General features: G+C 40.1%; 1 long non-coding RNA gene across 1 annotated transcript; it reads right to left on the reverse strand.

Annotated features, from left to right (window-relative positions):
• Positions 1 to 237: 237 nt before the first annotated feature.
• Positions 238 to 1,648, reverse strand: LOC122027522. Its single transcript, XR_006124439.1, has 3 exons — positions 907 to 1,648; positions 645 to 783; positions 238 to 392 (listed from the first exon to the last, which is right to left on the reverse strand). It is a non-coding gene; the product is annotated as an uncharacterized LOC122027522 (long non-coding RNA).
• Positions 1,649 to 26,573: the final 24,925 nt, after the last annotated feature.

The following is a 26,573-nucleotide window of genomic DNA, read 5'->3' on the forward strand; positions in this document are numbered from 1 at the left end:
TACAAATAGAGGTACACAAATCTGATATGGCACAAAAACCTAAGTATCAGATAATCTAGATACACAGGCCAGAAACAACAATCCAAATCCTAGTCCTAACCTCAGTAAGCATGGTATGTCACTCTAGAAACTAAGATACTCATGGTAACAAGATAATCATGGCAACAAATCACAAGATATAATCACGGATACATCACAGGTGACAAACCTAACATGCTATGGATATCAAACAGTGACATACCAAAGGCAAACATGTTCATTGCATGTAGTTATAAAATACTATACATATCCAATGACAATATCATAAAAGATAAGTCAAGAGGTACCCGCCTTTAACTGTAGTCTGTGATAAACAATCCTCACATCAGAACAATCGTCCCGTAATCAGGGTCCTGCATACAAATATTCAATTTAGCTACTCTAACAAGTATCATTTAGCTAACTGAAGATCAGGACCAAATAAATAAACCTATTTCCTTTCCGATTAAGGAAACCCAATTTGAATCAATCCCAAGTGATCCCAATTTGTTATAACTCAAGAGCAATCTCAACTAAATACAATTCATTTTATCAACCCAATTCAACCATCATCCATCTGAACCAACCAACCACCAAATAACCATCATGAATCAAACTAAACTTACCCAATAGTGAGTATCCTTTAATCACCTCGCAGTCAAAGAAATGGTGGTCAGAAAATCCTAGTCGGAGCAACCACGAAGCTGCCGCCCTCAATGTAAATCATCGACGATCCGCACCTCAAATCTCATCTGAAATTCCAACCTAAGACAACTAATTACTCATTAGTCATGTTATCACATATTAACATCTCAAATATAATATGTTACCAATCCATATCAACCTAATACTAACAAGAGATCAACCAAAACAATATACATAGTTTACCTTGAATCAGAAAATCTCCAATTCAAATCTAAAACCTTCACATTTCACATGCCAGTGAATTTTCAATCCAAACTCCCTCCAAGGTCCGGCTAGGCACGGCTTGGCACAATAAATCAATATGGCACTGGTCTGTGGTTGGAGAAGAATAGGACACTCAATGGCAAGGTCAAAGTCAGGTCGAATCTGCGGCTGAGGAGGGGAAGAAGGCTACGCGACGCCGGCAGAAGGACTTGCGGCTGCTGGGATGACGACGGTGGTGGCATCAGCTCTACGGCATGACACTAGTGAGGAGAATCTCGGCGATCACTGGCTGCTCAAGCAAGGAACAAGGCGACAGTCGGTGTTGCAGATCTTCGGGCACAATGGCTGTTTGGCAGGGCGTCGGTGCTAGGGCAGCGAAGAAGGCTCGGCGTTAGGGTTCTGATGTCGGCTGTGGTGACCGAGGCAAATGGAGAAAGGGCGGCGGCGGCCGGCACTAGGTAGAGAAGAAGGGCAGTAGTGTCGCGTCGGCCAGAGGAGAGGAAGAGGGCGTCGGCAGGCGCTAGGGCACGGCGACGGCACTGGATTCTTGTGGCCGGTGATCGGCGCGCGGCTCAGCATGGACGAGGGGGAGAGGAGATCAGTAGAGGGGAGAGGCGCTCCTCGCCATGAGAGTGAGAGGGAGAAGGAGCTCGGCGCCGGTTAGGGCTCGGGAGAAGTCGCCGCAAGATTTTTGGGCAAGGGTCGGCTCGCGGAAGGAAAAGAAAATGGGAAAAAGAAAAGAAAAATGGGAAAAGGAAATATAAATTAAAACTTTTCCTCATTAAAACAGGGTCGCCTAAACAGGCTTTTCCGGACCCCATTTTTGTCCCTGTTAACTCGTTCATACGAGCTCCGAAAAATTCCCAGAAAATTTCTAAAAATTCCGAAAAATTCCCCTATCGTTGTTCGCCATTTTTAGGTATTTTACAGTTTAACTCATGAGGAACACATAGGTTATTAGGAAAGTTCTGTGCTTGTACAAATTTTTGTACAGGGGAAGCATAATGGAATTCCGAGTAGCATCCAACAGTGCCTCCTTCCAGAGGCCAATCAAACCCAAGTCACGTAAAATCACACGGTCATGTGCTTCTTCCAGAGTCACATCAAGGCATGGTCATGTCATTTGGTATGGCCATGCCACATTTCTATAGCCTAATCAAAGAGTCATGCCTTTTGGCACAGTCGTGCCTCCCTAGGCCTTGTGGCATGGACTCGGGCCATGTCGTGGGAAAACAGAGATGTGTTGAATCTGGACAAACTGCAAACTGATTTTGAAATAATCATAACTTTATGCTCGGTTAGACTTACAGGTTGTTCTTTATACCAAAATGTAATTAACTTCAAGATCTACAACTTTGCTTCAAGATTCAATTGAGAATAACACGGTCTAGCCATGATAAAAGGCACGGTTGCACCTCCCAACCATGGTCGCATCACACCCTCCTTCCAGACTGCTGACCAAATTTTGAACCACCATAACTTTTGGCTCGGTTAGAGTTATGGATTATTATTTATATCAAAATATAGATAATTTCAAAGCATAAAACTTTGGTTCAGTGTGGAATATGAGCAAATTAGGTTTAAGGGGTGAAAAATCTATTTTGGCAGATCCTTATAAACCTAGAAGATTTGGGCAGTTTGAAGGAGGTATAAAAGGGTCAAGAAACTCATTCTTTGACTCATCTTGGGTTTGGGACTTCATCCCTCTCCTTGGGGAAGGGTTCTCCCCTTAGAGGGAAACCCTAGAGCTTCCATCTTCTCTGATTCGAATGATTCGTCCATCTCCGGAGTAAGAAGCCCAACCTAAGAGACCGGCAATGCATTACTAAGCATTTCTATTCTCCTTTCTTTATTATTTAAGTTGTAGAATGTTATTCTTCACGTCTCTAGTTTGTTTTTTCTTTTCTATGGAGTAGATTTCTGATTCTTAGAATGTAGGGAGTATTTGTGATGTAATGTTGATGTATGAACTATGTATATATTATTTCATTATTCAATGAAGTGTTTATGTCATGTTCTATATGTATTGTGTCTTTTATGTATTTGATAAAATGTGTGAATGGTGTAAACATGTAGATCTGTATTGATTGTTCATCTCGTAGGGGATACACTAGATTATATGACCGAGGGGTCCTAGTGACAACGATATCCTTTTAACCAGACATCTAGAGTATCGCCTTGAAAAGGAAGATAATTCTCCACAAGGAAGCATCTAATTAGGATTAATGGGTTATCTCTAATCCTATGTTAATAAGTATCTTGTTTAATCTAGTGATTGTATGTATGAGAGGGCCTAGTGACAGGGGTATCCCTTTAACCAGACTTTCTAGGTTACCTATTCTACTTAGTAGCATTGGATACCAATAGGGATAGCACTCCGACATGACCATCATGGGGTAGTGTCGATATTTAGTTAGACGTCCTTCAAGTGAGGATGGAGCTAAGGAGATGAATAATGCATAGGGAAATTAACTAGTATCATAATGAAACTAAATTCTTAGAATCATTCCCCCAATCACTCTTCCCTTTTCTCTACTCTCTTTTCCCTCACTCTCTTCCGTCTCTCTCTCAACTCTCTCTCTCTTATTCTCTTGCTTTGAAGCTCTTAACCAAACTTCAATTGTTTAGATAATTCATTATATGAAGTTAACTAGTGCTTAATTAATAGTCCTTGTGGAATCGATATTTTTATTACTGACGACGTAGCCATGTACTTGCGACTTCGTAACAACTGGCACGAGTGCCCATGCTCATGTGAGGAGTTTCTGAACTTAGTCTTCAACTTCTATTTTCACTTTTTTCGCGCCTTATCACAAAAAATACATGAGAGTAGTATCCCAAAATAGAAATGTATTAAAGTGAAGCATAAAGATATTATATTGCGAAACATATGCATGCAAAGTAGGTCAAAATGTGTGTAAAAATGTATCAAAAACTCTATATAAAATATATATATATACATCACTACTCTAGCTTGCCCTAGAAAAGAGAATCCACTTTTAATTGACCTAGAAAAGATCAGATCTAGAATCTATCCCATCCCATCCATATACTACCCGCTTGATTCATGCCTTATGAAAGTACAAGACATATCCTCCTACGCTATAAAATGACACAAATGAATTAGCCTTATGCAATCGAGGGCCAATGAATAGCTCGACCATAGGGGTAGATCTTTTATAGTTTTTAATAGTCATTCACAATGGTTGCTGAGGGTATCATAATATAGGCTTGACCATAAGGGAGAGGGTTTCCCCGAGAGGGTTGAGCGCATGCAAGAGGGGTTTTTTTGCAATGGAACATAACCCTCATTTTCTATAGGTACAAAAAGTTCAAAAGGAAGTATAATTTCTCCTAAATTCAACACCATTTAAACTAGAATCAAGTATATTTTCTATCAAATTGAGCATGACTATTTTTTCATCTAAAGATTGGATCAATTGATTCAGCCTAAGTCAATCGATTGGTATGACTCTCAATCGATTGGTCATGCGAAAAATGAGTCATGCTCAATTTAATAGAAAATATACTGGATTCTAGTTTAAATGATGCAAAATTTAAAAGGAATTATACCTCCTTTTAAACTTTTTGTACCTATAAAAAATGAGGATAATTAGGTAAATTGATATGCATTAGAGAGTTGAAGTAGAGAAACATGTTTCGTCAGGGAGTGGGAACGAAAAAAATATAAGCAAGGGACTGAAGAGAAAGTTGAATTTGCGATTAGGAATTTTAGGACAATTTACCCATATTGTATTCTCAATGACAAATGGTGTGCCATTCTTTCCAAAATTTCACTGAATTGGAAATTTGGAATGTCATGAGATCTGAAAACAAAAAAAAAGCAGAATTGAAGATCTTCACGTTCCAAAAATGTTGTTGTGGTGTGCATCAACCTTGTTTGGTTCGTATTCCATATAATATGAATATACTCTTTAATGGGTTGGGGAAATGAATGGTGCAGAGGAAGAAAAAGAGAAAAAAAAATGGAAGTCACAGAATAAATTTCTGAATTCTGAATTAATAGCTGTAGAAATGAGCATTCTGAATTTTTTTGTGTTAACTAGGGACTATTGGGTACCAAGTCTGCATGCTGATCTTGACCAGCAACAACATGAATTAGTCTCCTATCAGTCCAGTGTTAAATGAGATCTTCCTTGATTTCAGTTCCTCATAAATGAAAGCTAAATTTCCTTGGATCCTCAATTCTGAAACTCTGAAAAAATTCTGAATTACTGAATTGTGGAAGTCCTTAGAGGATTGGATTGGAATCTTAACACCGCAGTTGAAGCAATGTAACAATTGACAACCTCTTCTAAGCTGAATCCTTGATGTCTTGAGCCAAAACTCCCTTGAATTCCAAGTTTTGAAACTGAAGATTGAGGCAATAAGGCTTAGGGATCAGTTTAGATTTTGAAACTCTTCAGATGGTTTATGAACATGTTTCCTGAGTTCTGAAATGCAGGAAGTCATTAAACTGCGTTGAATCTAACTTCTAGAACTTAGGTCTGTGGATTGCAACTTCTGAACCTGAAGCTATAGAATTTCAGAAGCAATAGGATTCAAGTGTAAGCTTTAATTTCATGAAAGAAGAAAAAAAAAGAACTCTAATACAATGAAGCTGAATTATTGCTTGATGGACCAGCAACAGATTCATTTGGGGCCCTAACAATTCAATGTTAATTAAGTTAATGTGGCTACTTGCTCAGTGAAGAACTTAACCGAAATTCTAAATGACTAAGTGTCGGTTAGTGTTCTTCCTTCCCTAATGCTCTCATGGTTCAAATCTGTAATCTAGGAAGTGATATTAGGGTTTGTGTTGTGCGCCAAATTCTGTTACAACCATCTAGCTAGTAAGAGTTTAAGTGAAGCATTTGGCCCTAGGGCATAGTGTAGACGGTAGGCGCATGACATCTCTGGCGTAATGACCAGGGATCGATTCTCAAGTAGTAACAATCTGGAATTACCCTACCATGTGTTTAACATCTATGTACCTATATTTATCTCCCTTCATATTTATGGGGCTGACACTAGGGCCTGTTAAGTTAGTGGTTCTACCTTTTATATAAGTAAAGCATTTGGTTTTTCATTACCATTTGGATTGCCAATCTTATTAAGTCTATATGAGTCAAGCCCCAATTTATCCCAGAGTCCAAGTTCTGGAACTTAAGCCTACAAAGAAATCTGGAATTTAGAAATCAGTGAATCTCTGGAATTTTTGAAACTAAATCTGAATCTAAACTGTATATCAGAATTCTAAGATGCATTAACTAGAGTTCCATTTTTTCCAATCCATACAGGACTCAACCCCTTGAATTCATTTGAATTTGAATTCTTGAAACAAATCCTCTAGCTGTTTTATCCAGATTTCTGAAATGCTGAAACTGAAAGCTGAGAATCAGTCATCCGATTTGATTCTTTAAGTGTAAATGTAGAGGTTGATCATGCCTTGGAGAGACCTTAATTGATGTTGGTAGCACTACTACAATTCAGAAAAAAAAAATCTAGAAGCTGCTAAGGAAAAGAATTTGACAAAGATTGTAGGGTAGTATAGGAACTGCAGATTCAAAAATCTAGAAGTTCTTCAAGCAATTAAAAATCTGCTGCAAAAATTGTTACAGTAGTTCGTACTTCAAAGCCCTGTTTAGTGCCAAGTCGATGTGTTGATTCTAAATAGCCAAATTTATAATTAAACTTCCTATTATTTCAGTGCTAAATGAGAATCTTGATTGTGCTCAAATATGTAGAACTCAAGCCAGAATTATCTCAATTCTTCACTGCTGAAATTTAATCCAAGAAGTTGAAGGAATGTTAAGGTGATGTTTTCCATTTACAGGATCTGAAAGAGAAATGATTAAGAGGATGAAGGACAAGAGGAATGGTTGTTGGAGGAATACAAATCAGAGGAGATTGGGATGTCAGATCTGGAACCACAAAACATCAAAAGAAAAAAAATGGCACAAGGAAGGTGTATCAAATTGAAGTCATATCATTCTCTCACAAATTTGGGTTCATCTTTGTTATGACCGAAGCTTGCAATTCTTGTTTGAATCCAGTAGCTGGCTGAACAGGAAACAAGAATAAAGAGGTGCATCCATAAGTGTACTTGTCCTGATTTTAAAAGACACTAGCATTTAAAATTCAGAATCTGAATATTTAGTTGCTCAACTAAGAATTTCACACTTCATCAACAAAGAGGTATTCTTTTTTGCATATCAATTGGTCAATTCATTAGGTTTATCAATCCAACTCTCTTATATCCTCATTGATACTTTTTCTTTTGCCTATTTTGCACACTTCACTTAGTTTCTTTTGATTCTATGTCTATTCTTAGCAAGTTCTTTTGATTCATGTATGGTATGTATTTATAGTGGTAGAGAATAGAAAATGAGCAAACTCATGGTAATGAAATGTTGTGAGTGGTCTTTGAGTGGAACTCCATCCTTGCACATGTTTTTAAGAGCTAGAGATGAGATATTACCTTGTGAGGCTCATTCATGCTTAGTCTACGTAAATAGTTTAATATCACTGATCATGTCCGAGAGTCGAGTCGACAGGCGCTGGGGACGTGGCGCTCGCTGTTGCCTTCAGATGACTTCTAAGATGATGTGGACCTCCGGCAAACCTGCAACAAAGCCGAGCCGAGAAGGGGTTCCCGGCGACAACCCTCCGACGCTCAAGTCAGGCACCGGTGAAATAAAGTGGAAGCAGAGTAACGAAACTGTAGCTACAGTGAATAATCGCGCATACCTCCGTCGAAGTCTGGGGATCCTTATATAGGATCCCGGGGGGGTGCATGCACGCTCCTCAAAGCATACCTCAAAATGGACGTGTCAAAAAAGTGTTCCTGACGCCATACCGCAATCGTCCGAGCATATCTCCGACATGACAGTGGAAACTTCCATTGTACGATCTTCTGTCTGGTCTGGTCGCCGACCATGCTGTCTGTCGGCGGCACATGTCTCGAGAAGGATATCGCCAGCTATCTATTTTGTCCTCTTCTCTCTCGTCTGTTACTAGGCCGAACGGGTGAGCCGCTCGGTCACATACTCGGATGGGCATGCAGCCTTAGTCGTTCGGTAGTTCGGCCGAGCGGACTTGCCGGTCGGCGCATCGCCTCTTTTATACGAAACCCCCTGAGCATCGGAAAGCCAACCTGTGATCGAGTTTTCTTTGCACCGGCCATGGCGCTATTAAGGTCGATCAGCGAAGTGACCTCCTCGCTCGACCAAAACATGGGTCTGCCCATCTTGACTTTGACTTCCACGTGTCGTTGACCACTGTACGGTCGGGCCCCCTCCTTCACCACCGGATCACGTGCCTCTCCCTCAAGTCTAGTCGAAAGAGGCTAAAAGTCTGACTGACTAGACTACTAGTCTAGCGGTGTAGCGGCCACTCGGCCACTGAGGTGGGTGCTTCTCTGTTCGGGCACTGTGATGGTGTCAGGCAATCGCTCAGCAGCCTACCTACTGGGCCTTGGAAAGTTTTGCTTACTGCTAATTACCTTGCCGACCCGAGGGCGATTAATGCTGACATCTTCAGGATCTCCTCAGAATTTGTGAAAACCCCTGCTATTAAGGCCGAGCACGCGCCCACGCCTGCGTAATGGCGTTCATTAAATGCCACCCTTTAACCTATCGCCACGTGGCACCACCGCTGTCATCATAAGGCGAGGGCGTCAGCTCCGATGGGACAGGCGGTGGTTTGAAATCAATGGTCAGATGTCGACTTCGATCTTAATGACCTGGATCAGACGGCTAAGGTTGACCGAGCCCTATGTTTATAAAGCACCGGCGCCAACAACTATTCCATCATTGCTGCTTCCATGTGTTTCATTGGCTACCTCTGCCTCCAGCGCTCCGACGATCTTCCACCTCCCTCTCCTAGGTCTACTTTTGTAAGCTCCCTGATCCTCTCTAATTTTCGCGTTTGCTTCCCCTTGCTTTCCTTGGCGTCTCCTCTTTCATCGTTCTTTTCGTCGATCCTTCCAACAAGCTTCTGCGTTTTCATTTTCTGATCATGGTCAGTTCATCCGCCCCCTCTCCCGGCCTTTGGTATCAAGCCATGGAGAGTCGGTTCGACTCAGGAGATGCCTTTAAACTAATCAATGCATATGACATCCCTGCTGACCACAAACTCACCCTGGCTGAACCGTCCGACCGGCCTCATGACCCACCGGCCGGCACTGTTACCTTCTTCCGCGACCAATTCGTAGGTGGTCTTAGGTTTCCCATCCACTCATTCATCATAGAAGTGTGCAACTACTTTCGCATTCCGTTCGGCCAGCTCGTGCCCAACTCCTTCAGGCTGCTGTGCGGCGTAGTTGTGCTCTTCCGAGTGCACAACATCCCCCTTAAGCCTCAGATTTTTCATTATTTTTACATTCCCAAGCAGTCCGAGCTGAGCACCTTCTTGTTTCAAGCTCGGATCGGCTTGGTTTTCTTTGATAAAATGCCTACCTCCAACAAGCACTGGAAGGACCATTTCTTCTTTTTGAGTTTTCCCGAGCCGCCACCCTTCCGAACCCAATGGCAAACTTCGCTGTCGCCTCCCCCCGACCTAAAGAGGTATAGGACTGAGACCGCTTTTCTACATGCGGCTAGCTTGCTGGCCGGGCTGAAGCTGGACATCCATAAGCTCCTACCCGAAGGGATGCTGTATCTATTCGGCTTAAGCCCGATCCAAACGCGGCTTCCGAACGGCCCGGGTAAGAAATAACTCTCTCTTTTTCCTTGAGTCTAACTGATTGCTTTTCTCTTTCTTGCAGCCGAGACTATGATGAAATCGGTGGTATTCGGCATGCTAAAACGCAAGGCCGCCGAGATAGAGGCAGCTGCAGCGTAGGAGGCGGAGAGGCTTGGCATCACCGCGGTCAGCTCTCATGAAGGTGAGAGCGAAGAGGTGCAGACGGCGGGCGATGCGTCGGCCGCTCAGATGGTCACTACTGATGCAGTTGGAGAGACCGCTCCGTCGAGTACCCAACTGGCCACTCGGCTCGAGGAAGCCAAGTCTTCTGATGACGAACTCCCGTTGGTTGGACATAAACGCCGCCGAACAGGCACACCAACTCGCTCGCCCACCTCAGCGGTTCTCGAGTCCGAGCGGATGGGCGATCCTCCTGCACTGGCTCCAGCGACTGTGGAAGCGCTTTCTTCTGACCGGACCCTATCTCAAGGAAATTGGCCTTCCGACCCCGTCGCTGCTCAGCCTCTCAGCTCGCTCCCTCCGGCTCGGCGGGTAATCAAGTGATCCCTTATTCACTCTGAGCCGGTCGGTCAGCCTTCTGCCCCTTCAGCGTCCGCTCAGTCTACCCCGGGCCAACGCAGGACTATCAAGGCCTTACTCCACCTACCGACAGAGGAATATTTGCAGGCAGTCGAACAGCCGACAAGCCCCGAACACTTAATAACCTTCCGGGGACCCCTCGCAAAAGTCTGGGAGGACACCCGAGCGCGCGTGGGTCTGATGCCCCCGGGGTTGCTAGGCAACAACTATCTGTAGCAAACCACCGGGGTAACTTTTATCACAAGCCTCCACATTTTCCTCTCCGTTCGGTACTGACTATTTCCCTTTTGACCTGGTTGCAGTAATGGGTGGAAAGTATAGCGGTATGCCACCGCTTAGCTTTCCTTGAAGAGGAGTTCAAAAAGCTCAAGGTCTCTAGTGGGGCTCCCCCTCAAGGCTCTTCTTATGCCGAGCTGAAGGCCGACCTGGATAAGGCCAACAAACTGCTAGAGGTCGAGCGGCACAAATCTTCGGGCATGCAAACTATGGTAGACCGGCTCGAGACCCAATTGATGACTTATGACAAAAAGATCGACTTGGCTACCTCTAGGAATAATAGAGTCATCACCGACCTGGAGGCAAAGAATGTCGAGGCTCGAGCACTCGAGCAGAAGGTCACAGAGTTAACTGATTTGCTCACCGGTGAGAAAGCGGGCCGCTCGGCAGAGGTGGTCACTCTCCAGGGCGACCTGAAGACCCTTCAGGAGGCACTCGAGGCCTCTCGAGCCGCCCTAAAAGAATATTAGGAGGCCGAACCGAGTCAATTTACTGTCATGTAGTAGAATTACATCCGCTCGGAGAAATTTTTTGAAAAAGCTTGCGCTCGGCTCGTCCATGCGTTCGAGTTGGCCATCACCGCCACGATTGACTATCTAAAGACAAAGGGCCGACTTCCGGAGAATTTCACTATTCCCGTCCGCGATCATGCTGATCTTCTAACCACGATTCCGGATGAGATTTTTAATTATTTAGAGTGAAGTCGTGGATGTGTACTGGCCGTTCGGCCTATTTCACTATGTGTACTTGCCGTTCGGCTTATTTTGATCAATGAACCTTTTTTGGCCTTTCCTTGTCTGCTCGTCCAATTGTCGTGTTTATTCGAGCAAGCTGTCTGATTCGTGCGAGCCTTCACCTTTTTATGGTTGCCGCCCGGCAGTTTACGAGACGGGGGTTTACAGTCGCCGGTTCGACTCTAGAGTCTTCAGGCCGGTGGTTTATAGTCGCCGGTCCAACTCTAAAGTTTAACATTGCCGCTCGACAGTCTTTAGGCCAGGGGGTTTATAGTCGCTTGTCCGACTCTAGAGTTTAACGTCGCCGCTCGACGGTCTTCAGGCCAGGGGGGTTTATAGTCGCCAGTCCGACTCTAGAGTTTAACGTCGCTGCTCGATGGTCTTCAGGCCGGGGGGTTTATAGTCGCCGGTCTGACTCCAGAGTTTAACGTCGCCGCTCGACGGTTTTCAGGCCAGGGGGTTTATAGTCGCCGGTCCAACTCTAGAGTTTAACGTCGCCGCTCGACGGTCTTCAGGCCGGGGGGTTTATAGTCGCCGGTTTGACTCTAGAGTTTAACGTCACCACTCGACGGTCTTCAGGTCGGGGGATTTATAGTTGCTGGTCCGACTCTAGAGTTTAACGTCGCCACTCGACGGTCTTTAGGCCGGGGGGTTTATAGTCGCCGGTCCGACTCTAGAGTTTAACGTTGCCGCTCGACGGTCTTCAGGTCGGGGGGTTTATAATTGCCGGTCCGACTCTAGAGTTTAATGTCGCCGCTCGACGGTCTTCAGGCCGGGGGGTTTATAGTCGTCGATCCGACTCGAGAGTTTAACGTCGTCGCTCGACGGTCTTCAAGCTAGGGGGTTTATAGTCGCCAGTCCGACTCTATAGTTTAACATCGCCACTCGATGGTCTTCAGGCCGAGGAGTTTATAGTCGCCGGTCCGACTCTAGAGTTTAATGTCGTCGCTCGACGGTTTTTAGGCGGGGTTTATAGTCGCTGTTCCGACTCTAGAGTTTAACGTCATCGCTCGACGGTCTTCAGGCTGGGGGGTTTATAGTCGCTGGTCCGACTCTAGAGTTTAACGTCGCTGCTCGACGGTCTTCAGGTCGTGGGGTTTATAGTCGCCGGTTTGACTCTAGAGTTTAATGTCGCCGCTCGACAGTCTTCAGGCTGGGAGGTTTATAGTCGTCGGTCCGACTCGAGAGTTTAACGTCGTCGCTCGACGGTTTGATGGAGTATAGCTGTTCGGCGGGATCTGGTTATACCCTTGTGTTTCATGAATTCCTTCCTGCGAGTAAAGGATACCGAAGAACCGAAATACACTTAATAAATTACATTGGCGCACCTTTCGACCAGCTCGGTACGACTGGAGATGGTTAGCGCTCCATGGTCGTTGTAGCTGCCGTCCGTCTTCGTCTTCAAGGTAATAGGCACCCGATCGAAGCTTTTTGACAACCTTGAAGGGCCCGGCCCAGGGAGCCTCCAGCTTACTCACATCGCCGACCGACTTTACCTTCTTCCATACAAGGTCGCCGACCTGGAATGCCCTGGGAATTACTCGCCTGTTGTAATTCTGCCTCATTCTCTGCCGGTGTGCCATTAGTCGGACGGCTGCTTTGTCTCGCGCCTTGTCTATCAAGGCCAGCTCCAGTTGCCTCCGCTCGGTGTTACTCGCGTCATACTGTTGCACCCGATCGGATTCTACTCCGACCTCTATGGGCACGACAGCCTCTCCTCCGTATACCAAGTGGAAAGGCGTGACCCCTGTTCCTTCCTTAGGGGTGGTGAGAATCGCCCATAACATGCCTGGGAGCTCATCTACCCAGCTGCCATCGATATGGTCGAGCTGAACTTGAAGAATCCGAAGGATCTCCCGATTGGTGACCTCGCCTGGCCGTTGCTTTGCGGATAGGCTACAGAGGTGAAGTGTTGCTAAATACTATTAGTTAGAGCCCTAGAGCCAATAATTTGATGATTGTATTATGGACTTATTGTATCATATTTATATATAAATAAAGGCATTTGATTTTTGGTTATTATGCTTACTTGTATTGGTGCCAAATAAACTAAGTATAATAGCGTCCTTGAGTAGAAGGTTCTTACCTATATCAATCGATTGGTTGAATCAATAGTGAGATAATATAGGGAACACTACTCTTAATCATTCCTAGTCGGGTATTAACATTCAGGGACAATGTTAATGCAATAAGACTAGCATGTAGGTCAACTCGATGACATGATCTCACAAGTCATGGATATGGAGATATCAAGTTGACACATGGGTATGCATTGGAGAATGTATACTAAATGACCCGCCATGAGAAAGTATCATGGATCGTTATATGAGTGTCATATACTTTCTCATGTGGCTATTAGTATAACTACTAGTCCTTAGACCTGAAGTCACCATGGTTCCCTACATAAGGAGTTATGTACTTTGGTTTCGTCAAACGTCACCCTTAACTGGGTGGACTATAAAGGCGATTACTGGGTATGTAACAAATTATGCGGAGGGATGTGAGTGATGTAGATGGGATCTATCCCTCCTATATGACGGGAGTGACATCGATATTCTTGATAGAGTGAGACCACGAAGTGCATGGTCATGCCCAAATGAGTCAATATGAGATATTGAGCTCTTTTGATTGAGTGAGTCTACTTGGAGTTCAAGATTTAGATTGATTAAAGGATGACATGGTCTATGCCTCACATTGATCAATCTAGATGTCTAGGATAGAAGGACACTTGTCATATATTGTGAGGAGTCACAATTAGTAGTCACAAGGTGATGTACGATATCAACATTCTTGTAACTTGTGTAGTAATGATGTGTTGCTAGATACCGCTCATTACTTATGCTCCTAAATGGGTTTAGGGGCATTGACTGTAACACCCACTAAGATTTTAAGATAAATAAGAGAATGATGAATTTTGCCTTAGAAAAATAATAAGAAGTGAGTTGAAGCAAAAAGAAATAAAGTGAAATAAAAAGAAGAGGAGGTCAAGGATTGAACCTTGAACCTCTTATACTATAATAGATAGAATTAATTAGTAGAAACCAATTGGGATAGAGAGAAGATATTGATAGCAAGGAAAGGGAATGCATGATAAAGATAGGAGTAAAGATCTAAGAAGAGAAAGCAAGAAAAGAGCAAGAGAAAGGCAATTTGCCTTCCTCCCTTCCTCTCTCTTTTCCCTCTCTTGCCGTGACCTTAAATGAAGAATTAAGGGGATTCATTCCCCCTTGTTTCATCATGAATGATGAGAATAAATTAGAAAATAAAATAAATAAAAGAAAATAGAAAAAAAGGCTAAGGGAGAAGGAAAGCAAAAACCAAGTTTGCTACGTCTTCCCCCTTAACATAAAAGAGAATATGTAAAGGGAAAATTCTATTTTCTCTCATTTTTCTCATCCTCCCTCTCCCTCACCGAACACCACTTCCCTCTCCTCCATCTTCGGCCCCAAGCCAAGGTTTTCTCCTAAGAAAGCCTAAGATACAAGGAGGACTTAGCAAGGGAATCAAGGGAAGGGAACAAGAAGAAGAGGCTACTTCTTCCATCATCACACCTTAGATCCACAAGAGAAAAGGATGTAAGCTTCCCCTCACCTGTGGTACAAGGCTTTTTATGTGATTTTTGGATTTTATGAGGATTAGAAAACCTAGAAAAGAATTTAAGAAAATTCGGCCAAAGAAGAGTTTTCAAATCTAGGAAGGTTTAAACAAGTCCTCATTTCATGATATTTTTCTATGCTATGTAGGAAGGTTTTTCTTTCATGTTTTTATACCTATATGATGCTTGATCAGAGGAGTACCTAACCCTAGAATTTCGGCCAAAAATATTTTCAAAAGGTTGGAGAAATCATTGTTTAACCAAACTAGTACAAGATTTCCCCCATGAACTACTAAGGGTCTTTTATTGGTTTTCTTGCTTGAAAGTTACTTGGAACCAAAAGAAATCCACTCATATGTTTCGGCCAAGAAAAGGGCTTAGGGTTAGGAAGACCTTTAAATTTAAGTAACCATGTTTGTATGATAGAATATAGAGTTCTCTTAAAGAATTGCATGTTGAATATTGCTAGAAATTCATGAACTCTTATTTTAGATTTTCGGCCATGATAAGATTGATAGCTTAGAAAAGCTTAAACAAAATTTTAACATGCTCAAGACCTCTGTAATATTATGATATGGAAGTTGTTTGATGCTCTTATGCTTAATTAGAGTATAGAAAATTTAGTTACATGATATATGACATGTAAGATCACAAGGGTCCTAGCTTGTTTATGAACCAACTTTGTATATGATGTTCTTAGTAATTTTTACCATGAAACTTACTTAGGTTTTTCCATGATTTAGGCCACTTAAAACCTAGTTTAGGGATTGATAGGTTTCGGCCATGAGGAAAAATAAAAGAAAAAGGGAAAGAAACCTAGGAAGCCTAAGACACAATTCACATGTATGTTTATTATGCTTGTCTTTATATATGCTATGAAACTTGTAAGACTTCTTATGCTTTTAGGCTATTTGAAGCAAGTTTATACACTGATGAGTCTCGGCAAAGTAGGGTTTAAAAGACCTAGAAGCCTTAGAATTGAAACCAATGGTGTTAAAAATGCTTCTTATGGAAATATGATAATATGTTGATTGTGTCACATGCTTGTATAATTTTTCCATGACCTAAATGGACCAATGTATGTTTCGGACATGAAGGGATAGATGCCCTAGAAACCCTAGAACAAAAATTAAATATGCTTATGTCACTTTACATGAAATATGATAAGTAGAAAACCAAAGTTCTCATGCTATATGTTATTTAGTGACCTAAATGAGGTTAGGGTAAGTTTCGGCCATACCTATTGTATGATGTCTTATTATGAATTTATACATGATGTTAGTTCAAGTTCACATGCTTGTATACTTGTTTTTTAGCCTTAAGGAATACTTGTTAAAAGTTTGGCCATGACATATGTTAAGGGCTTGAAGAACTTAGTAACTAGCTCAAATGTGCTTACTATGTTACTTGGAAAAAAATGCTATAAATATGGTTTAAGGTTTCCATGCTTCCATGACATTTGAGACCTTGTTTCACACCTGATAGGGTTCGGCCACATGAGTTTAGGGACTTGGAAAACTTAGAAACCAAGTTAATCATGCTTATAATTCTTTCTATGAAATTGATGTGATGATATGTTATGTGCTTAGAAATATGCATGCTTTTATGATATGCTATGTGGTGAAAATATGCATGCTTTTATGATATGCTATGTGGATAGAAATATGCATGCTTTTATGATATGCTATGTGGTGAAAATATGCATGCTTTTATGATATGCTATGTGGATAGAAATATGCATGCTTTTATGATATGTTATGTGGTGACAATATGCATGCTTTTTATGACATGATGTATGCCTAAATGATGCATACCTTTTTATGATATGATATATGCCTAAGTGATGCATACTTTTTATGACATGATGTATGCCTAAGTGATGCATACCTTTTATGATATAATGTATGCCTAAGTGATGCATACTTTTATGACATAATGTATGCCTAAGTGATGCATACTTCTATGATATGCTATGTGACTAAATGATGCATTTTTTATACATGCTACTTTACTTTGTAAGGCTTGTACCAAGGGTGGACTCCTAATCAGTCCCTAGGCCTTGGCTGTGTGATCCGGGCTAGTAAAAATAAAGGGATGGGCTCCTTAGTACGCCCCTAGACCTTGCTGTGTGATCCAGGCTAGTAAGGGATGGGCTCCTTAGTACGCCCCTAGGTCTATGGCTGTGTGATCCTGACCTAGTTCCTAGTATGATTCAAGACTTGCTACCTTGGATATACTTAGGACGCGCGCATCTATGTTATCTATGTATGGTATAAGCCAGGGCCCTGAATATGCTGATATTATGTTCAAGTATATATATGTAAGAAGAAATGGTTTTAAAGATCATGAGACATACACATGTTTTTCGGATACATGTTTTCAAAATCATATTGCATATACCTTATGATCATGTTGTGATGATGCTATGATTTATGATATGCCATGATTAGATATGATTATGTTATGTTTCATGCTATGCTTGATATGCCATGCTACCTTATGATGATGCTATGATATGTCATGATTAGATATGATTATGTTATGTTTCATGCTATGCTTGATATGCCATGCTACCTTATGATGATGCTATGATATGCCATGATTAGATATGATTATGTTATGTATCATGCTATGCTCTAAGAGATGATATGCCATGACTAGTTATGATTTTGTTATGTTGCATGATATGCTTAAAGAGTATGATATGTTATGCCATGATTAGTTGAGATCATGTTATGTTGAGACATTCTTTGATTATGTGATGATTTTCGATTTTAGTGAGTAGGAAAGGAACTTACTGATCCATGAGTGCTCATAGCTTACTTTCCTTGTACCACAGATAAAGGAAAAAGCTGGATGTGCTAAAGGAGCAGCAGGAGAGGCAAGGAGATGTGTGTGGCTGTGGCTAGGCAACCAAATAAGAACCTGCTTTAAGAACTTTTAAGAATTACGCTTTGGTTTCATAAATTGTAGTACTAAATGGGTGACTTGATGTTATGTTTCTATTTATCTTGTTATCATGTTATGGAAACCATATTAGTGTAGTTCGGATATGCAAACAAAAGAAAAGTTTTATTAATCTAAGAAAAATTCTTTTAAGTCTTCCGCTGTAATATGTACGTAGAGTATCGTAGCCCCGTCCCTTAGGGTTAGCAGGGAGGGCGGGCATTACATTGCCAACGTTACAAGAACCTATAGGGTCACACACTAAGGACAATTAGATGGAGATTAGGTTCATATGATGAACCAAGAGGATAAGATTCATGTGATGAATCAAATTGGATTAAGAGTAATCCTAATTGGGCTAATTGAGTTGGACTCAAATTGATTCATGTGCTCAATGAGTCTAATTTAGATTATGACTCATTGAATCAATTTAATTAAATGAATTAGATTCATTATATTAAATTGGCTTGAATTAAATGGTTGGATTAGATCAACCATGAAAGAGATTAAGTCAAGTTTGACTTGACTTGAGAGGAAGAGGAAGAGTCAAGTTTGACTTGACTTTTTGCCACATCATTTGTGACTTGACATTAAGTGGCCAATGATGATATGCCACATCATCATGTTTAGCACATGTGTGTGCCACCTAATGGAGGTTACAAATTCCCTTTCAATTTAATGTGGTCAGCCACATTAAATGAGAAGGAGTTACACATGTGTGGCCAGCCACTTTGTGAATGAATGAGATTCATTTTCATTCAAGGCATTATTCCATCATCTTCTTCCTTGCTCCAATTTTCTTCTCTCCCTCTCCTCTCCATTGCCGAGACCTTCTTAGAGTGCTAGCACACTCTAAGGTTCTCCCTCCATCGATTTGTTCGTGTGGATACTTCTAGAGGGTTGTCTACTTTGACAATCTTAAGATCCGGCACCTTTGGACGAGCGGGATTTGCGAAAGGCACACATTAAGGGTAAAACTCGTACTCTAATGTAGATCTAGAGTTTGTAAACTCGTACTCGTAGTTTTTTGAAAGTTTTATTCTTCGCACGGATCTGGTGGTGAGGATTTCGGGGTTTCCGCGACGTTGAAAAGAAGTTTTCGCGGCCCGAAAAACCAACAAATACCGTATCCCTCGCACCATTCTCGGAGCTGCCGTCCGGCGAACTGCCGTCCATTGTCGGACACGAGCCGACGTGGAATGTTGAACCGACATATTATGTGCTGTCACGAAATTATAAGGTATGGGTAGCATTGTTCATTAGAGCATAAAGGTAAGAGGAAGCAAAAGAAATAATAGAGATAAAAAGGAAGAGAGGGAAGGTTTGAACCTTGAACCTCCCAAAAATAATAGAGTTAAATTGGTGTATGATAACCACTAGAATAATGAATGATAGATGGATAGGAAGGAATAGAAATTGTAGTTAAAGGTGAGAAGAAGGAACTAAGAAAAAAAAAAAAGCAAGAGAAAACCAAGTTGCTTACCTTCTCTTCCTCTTGGTTAAGAGAGGGAGCAAGAAAAAGGCAAATTGCCTTCTTTCCTTCTTTCCCTTCTAACTTTTCGTGAGAATCAAAGAGGGAAGAGATAGAGGAGTTAAGGGAAGGATAAATGAAGACATAATTCATTCCCATGATGAATAAATAGAATTTAGAGGATAAAAGAGAAAGAGAATTTCTAATTCTTCTTCTTCCTCCTTCTTCATCCTTCCTTTTCCTTCTCCACCGAAACATTGAGCTCTTCTTCCTCAATCTCAAGAGTCAAGTTAAGGTTTCCTCTCTAAGAAAACCTTATTTCCAAGAAAGGAGTCTCAAGGTTTACCTCTTACAAGAAGAAGAAAACAAAAAGAGAAAACTAAGAAGAGAAGTTATTCTTCCTCCTCATAAAAGTATTATTTTCTTAAGGAACAACAAGAGGAAATTAGGTAAGCATCCCCTCACCTGTGGTACAATAGTTCATGTGTTCTTCCATGAGGTTAGATTTCTTGAAAAAAAATCTAGGTTTATTTCATGGAACTCTCGGCCAAGGCAAAAAGAAAGACCTAGGAAATTTTAAGACCTAACTAGATATGCTCAATATGTTTCTCGTAACATGTATCTTATGGTAGAAGGTTAATCTAATGTTTCTATGCTGGGATATTTAGTTAGAACTTAGATCCATGTTCTTAGACTCTCGGCCAAGCATGAATACAAGAACTAGGTGAGCTTAAGACCCAAACTAAACATGCTCCCTTTGTTGTTATGATATGTAACCTATGATAAGAGAGTTGTAACATTTTCTCATACTTGTATGTTGCTTGGAATTAGGATTTCTCCCCTTTCAACTTTCGGCCATGATGAGATTAAGGGCCTAGGAGAACTTTAAACCTAATCCAAGCATGCCATGATTTTTACCTAAGATAAGATATGGAGTTAACATGATATGCTCATGCTTGTATGTTGATTTGAACTTTATTTCATGCTCATGAACATTCGACCATGGTAGGATTTAGGGCCTAGAAGAACTTTAAACCTAAACTAAGCATGCCATGATGTTCCTTAAGACAAGATATGTATTTAACATGACATGCTCATGCTTGTATGTTGATTAGAATTTTTATTTCATGCTCATGAACATTCGGCCATGGTAGGTTTTAGGGCCTAGGGGAACTTTAAACCTAAACTAAGCATGCCATGATGTTCCTTAAGACAAGATATGAAGTTAACATGACATTCTCATGCTTGTAGGGTTGATTAGAACTTTTCATGCTTTATGAACTTTCGGCCACAACTAGATTAAAGGCCTAGGAAACTAAGAACCTAACCTAACTATGCTTATGATGTTCCTTGTAATAAATGCTATAAATGGTTTAGGGTTTTTCATGCTTTTATGCCACATGAAACCTAGTCCCATGATTAACAAGCTTCGGCCATGGTAGGTTTATAAGCTTAGGAAACCTAGAACCTAAACTAAACATGCTTATGAGGTTCCTTATGATATATGATATGATATTTGGTTAGAGTTCATATGCTTGTATGTTGATTTTTAACCAAATGTGATGCTTGACGGTATTCGTCCATGATAAGTTTATAAGCTTAGGAAACCTAGAACCTAAACTAAACATGCTTATGATGTTCCTCATGATATATAATATGATATTGGTCTAGGGTTCACATGCTTGTATGTTGCTTTTAACCCAATGTAATGCTTGATAAGATTCGGCCATGACAAGTTTCTAAGCTTAGGAAACCTAGAACCTAAACTAAACATGCTCATGATGTTCCTTATAATACATGATATGATATTGGTTTAGGGTTCACATGCTTGTATGTTGATTTTTTTAACCTAAGTTACAACCATATGTTTCGGCCACTATATGATATTAGGGTTAGAGACTTAAATATGATTCCCATGTGTCTCACATGCAATGTTTCATGATATGATAAGAACTTGCTATGCTTCCATGATTGTTTATGTATGCTCATGATCTATGCATGTTGATAACCCTTATGATGTGCTGTGTGCCAAAATTATGCATGCTATTATAATGAGCTGTGTGCCAAAATTATGCATGTTTTTATGATGTGCTGTGTGCCCAAATTTATACATGCTATTATGATGAGCTGTGTGCCCAAATTATGCATGCTCTTATGATGAGTTGTGTGCCCAAATTATGCATGTTTTTATGATGTGCTGTGTGCCCAAATTTATACATGCTATTATGATGAGCTGTGTGCCCAAATTATGCATGTTTATGATAGGTTAAGAAATATGATATGCATGAAATGATAAGAACCATGATATGTATGACATGCTACTTTACTTTATATGGCTTGTACCAAGGGTGGGCTCCATAAGCGCCCCGGGGTCGATGGACTAAGAAACGAGCCTCGTTAGGGATGGGCTCCTAAGTGCCCCTAGGTCGATGGAATAAGAAACGGGCCTAGTATGTATGCCTTGTAGGGTTCAAGACTTGCTACCTTGGTCCTACATAGGACGCGCGCATTTATGTATGTGGTACAAGCGGGGGCCCCCCTTATGTTGAGATTATGTTTAAGTATGCATATAATAAGTTTTCAAAAGACATGATCCATATATTTTTCATGATACATGTTTTGAAAGTCATCTTGCATATACTTTATGATTTTGCCATGATACGCCATGATACTTATGATTATATTATGATATGCTAGAATGCACTTTATGATTATATCAGGATATGTCATGATACTTATGATTATGTTATGATATACCAGAATGCACTTTATGATTATGTCATGATATGCTATGATAATTTATGATTATGTCATGATATGCTATGATACTTTATGATTATGTCATGATATGTTATGATACCTTATGATTATGTTACGAAATGCTATGATGTGTTTTATGACATGATATGATTTGATACTCTTATAAATATGACATGATATGATAAGATGTTCTGTATTTTATGATTATGAGAGTTACGATATGATGCTTCTATACTTGATATGATGAGTTTATCTCCATGCTTTATGCCTTGTGATTATGCTACGCTATACGGTTTTTGTGAGTAGGAAGGATCTTACTGAGCCTTGTGTGCTCATAGCTTACTTTCCTTGTACCACAGATAAAGGCAAGGAATGGATTAACTAAGGGAGCAGCAGGAGGGGCAAGAAGGATGTGTGTGGTAGTGGCTTGGCTAAAAGAGAAAGACCTACTTTTGTTTAATAAGAATTATGCTTAGCTTATGTTATTGTTTCATGACTCCATGACATTTAATCATGCTTATTGGTATTATGACTTAAAATCATGTTAAGCATGCTATGTGACCTTATATGCTAGGTGGTTAGTCATGGTGATTTGAAAATTAAAGAAAAGTTTTAAAAGAAAAAAAAATTCTATAAACAAGACTTCCGTTGTTTTAAGTAGAAAAGAATTATTAATATGTAATAAGTAAGTAAGTAAAGTAACCCCCGTCCCTTGAGCAGGAGGGTCGGGGCGTTACAGGTTGGTATAAGATCCAGGTTACAGCCTTTTCACTACACACATGTCAAGCCTCCATCCTGCCGCTCCAAGTAAGAATCTATATGCTTAATTTAATTCATTCATGATGCTTTAATATTTAGCATGTTTACTTATTTTTTTTTATGATAAGTCAAAGTTCTAGTTAAGTATGCATGATGGTAGGTAGCATTGTTCATTAGAGCATAAAGGTAAGAGGAAGCAAAAGAAATAATAGAGATAAAAAGGAAGAGAGGGAAGGTTTGAACCTTGAACCTCCCAAAAATAATAGAGTTAAATTGGTGTATGATAACCACTAGAATAATGAATGATAGATGGATAGGAAGGAATAGAAATTGTAGTTAAAGGTGAGAAGAAGGAACTAAGAAAAAAAAAAAAGCAAGAGAAAACCAAGTTGCTTACCTTCTCTTCCTCTTGGTTAAGAGAGGGAGCAAGAAAAAGGCAAATTGCCTTCTTTCCTTCTTTCCCTTCTAACTTTTCGTGAGAATCAAAGAGGGAAGAGATAGAGGAGTTAAGGGAAGGATAAATGAAGACATAATTCATTCCCATGATGAATAAATAGAATTTAGAGGATAAAAGAGAAAGAGAATTTCTAATTCTTCTTCTTCCTCCTTCTTCATCCTTCCTTTTCCTTCTCCACCGAAACATTGAGCTCTTCTTCCTCAATCTCAAGAGTCAAGTTAAGGTTTCCTCTCTAAGAAAACCTTATTTCCAAGAAAGGAGTCTCAAGGTTTACCTCTTACAAGAAGAAGAAAACAAAAAGAGAAAACTAAGAAGAGAAGTTATTCTTCCTCCTCATAAAAGTATTATTTTCTTAAGGAACAACAAGAGGAAATTAGGTAAGCATCCCCTCACCTGTGGTACAATAGTTCATGTGTTCTTCCATAAGGTTAGATTTCTTGAAAAAAAATCTAGGTTTATTTCATGGAACTCTCGGCCAAGGCAAAAAGAAAGACCTAGGAAATTTTAAGACCTAACTAGATATGCTCAATATGTTTCTTGTAACATGTATCTTATGGTAGGAGGTTAATCTAATGTTTCTATGCTGGGATATTTAGTTAGAACTTAGATCCATGTTCTTAGACTCTCGGCCAAGCATGAATAAAAGAACTAGGTGAGCTTAAGACCCAAACTAAACATGCTCCCTTTGTTGTTATGATATGTAACCTATGATAAGAGAGTTGTAACATTTTCTCATACTTGTATGTTGCTTGGAATTAGGATTTCTCCCCTTTCAACTTTCGGCCATGATGAGATTAAGGGCCTAGGAGAACTTTAAACCTAATCCAAGCATGCCATGATTTTTACCTAAGATAAGATATGGAGTTAACATGATATGCTCATGCTTGTATGTTGATTTGAACTTTATTTCATGCTCATGAACATTCGGCCATGGTAGGATTTAGGGCCTAGAAGAACTTTAAACCTAAACTAAGCATGCCATGATGTTCCTTAAGACAAGATATGTATTTAACATGACATGCTCATGCTTGTATGTTGATTAGAATTTTTATTTCATGCTCATGAACATTCGGCCATGGTAGGTTTTAGGGCCTAGGAGAACTTTAAACCTAAACTAAGCATGCCATGATGTTCCTTAAGACAAGATATGAAGTTAACATGACATGCTCATGCTTGTAGGGTTGATTAGAACTTTTCATGCTTTATGAATTTTCGGCCACAACTAGATTAAAGGCCTAGGAAACTAAGAACCCAACCTAACTATGCTTATGATGTTCCTTGTAATAAATGCTATGAAAATGGTTTAGGATTTTTCATGCTTTTATGCCACATGAAACCTAGTCCCATGATTAACAAGCTTCGGCCATGGTAGGTTTATAAGCTTAGGAAACCTAAAACCTAAACTAAACATGCTTATGAGGTTCCTTATGATATATGATATGATATTGGGTTAGGGTTCATATGCTTGTATCTTGATTTTTAACCAAATGTGATGCTTGATGGTTATGATATATGATATGATATTCGGCCATGACAAGTTTATAAGCTTAGGAAACCTAAAACCTAAACTAAACATGCTTATGATGTTCCTCATGATATATAATATGATATTGGTCTAGGGTTCACATGCTTGTATGTTGCTTTTAACCCAATGTAATGCTTGATAAGATTCGGCCATGACAAGTTTCTAAGCTTAGGAAACCTAGAACCTAAACTAAACATGCTCATGATGTTCCTAATGATACATGATATGATATTGGTTTAGGGTTCACATGCTTGTATGTTGATTTTTTTAACCTAAGTCACAACCATATGTTTCGGCCACTATATGATATTAGGGTTAGAGACCTAAATATGATTTCCATGTGTCTCACATGCAATGTTTCATGATATGATAAGAACTTGCTATGCTTCCATGATTATTTATGTATGCTCATGATCTATGCATGTTGATAACCCTTATGATGTGCTGTGTGCCAAAATTATGCATGCTATTATGATGAGCTGTGTGCCCAAATTATGCATGTTTTTATGATGTGCTGTGTGCCCAAATTTATACATGCTATTATGATGAGCTGTGTGCCCAAATTATGCATGCTCTTATGATGAGCTGTGTGCCCAAATTATGCATGTTTTTATGATGTGCTGTGTGCCCAAATTTATACATGTTATTATGATGAGCTGTGTGCCCAAATTATGCATGTTTATGATAGGTTAAGAAATATGATATGCATGAAATGATAAGAACCATGATATGTATGACATGCTACTTTACTTTATATGGCTTGTACCAAGGGTGGGCTACATAAGCGCTCCGGGGTCGATGGACTAAGAAATGAGCCTCGTTAGGGATGAGCTCCTAAGTGCCCCTAGGTCGATGGACTAAGAAACGGGCCTAGTATGTATGCCTTGTAGGGTTCAAGACTTGCTACCTTGGACCTACATAGGACGCGTGCATTTATGTATGTGGTACAAGCCGGGGCCCCCCTTATATTGAGATTATGTTTAAGTATGTATATAATAAGTTTTCAAAAGACATGATGCATATATTTTTCATGATACATGTTTTGAAAGTCATCTTGCATATACTTTATGATTTTGCCACGATACGCCATGATACTTATGATTATGTTATGATATGCTAGGATGCACTTTATGATTATATCAGGATATGTCATGATACTTATGATTATGTTATGATATACCAGAATGCAATTTATGATTATGTTATGATATGCTATGATACTTTATGATTATGTCATGATATGCTATGATACTTTATGATTATGTCATGATATGCTATGATACCTTATGATTATGTTACGAAATGCTATGATGTGCTTTATGACATGATATGATTTGATACTCTTATGAATATGACATGATATGATAAGATGTTCTGTATTTTATGATTATAAGAGTTGCGATATGATGCTTCTATACATGATATGATGAGTTTATCTCCATGCTTTATGCCTTGTGATTATGCTACGCTATACGGTTTTTGTGAGTAGGAAGGATCTTACTGAGCCTTGTGTGCTCATAGCTTACTTTCCTTGTACCACAGATAAAGGCAAGGAATGGATTAACTAAGGGAGCAGCAGGAGGGGCAAGAAGGATGTGTGTGGTAGTGGCTTGGCTAAAAGAGAAAGACCTGCTTTTGTTTAATAAGAATTATGCTTAGCTTATGTTATTGTTTCATGACTCCATGACATTTAATCATGCTTATTGGTATTATGACTTAAAATCATGTTAAGCATGCTATGTGACCTTATATGCTAGGTGGTTAGTCATGGTGATTTGAAAATTAAAGAAAAGTTTTAAAAGAAAAAAAAAATCCTATAAACAAGACTTCCGCTGTTT

Source organism: Zingiber officinale, chromosome 10A (assembly GCF_018446385.1).
Source record: "Zingiber officinale cultivar Zhangliang chromosome 10A, Zo_v1.1, whole genome shotgun sequence".
Classification (NCBI taxonomy): Eukaryota; Viridiplantae; Streptophyta; class Magnoliopsida; order Zingiberales; family Zingiberaceae; genus Zingiber; species Zingiber officinale.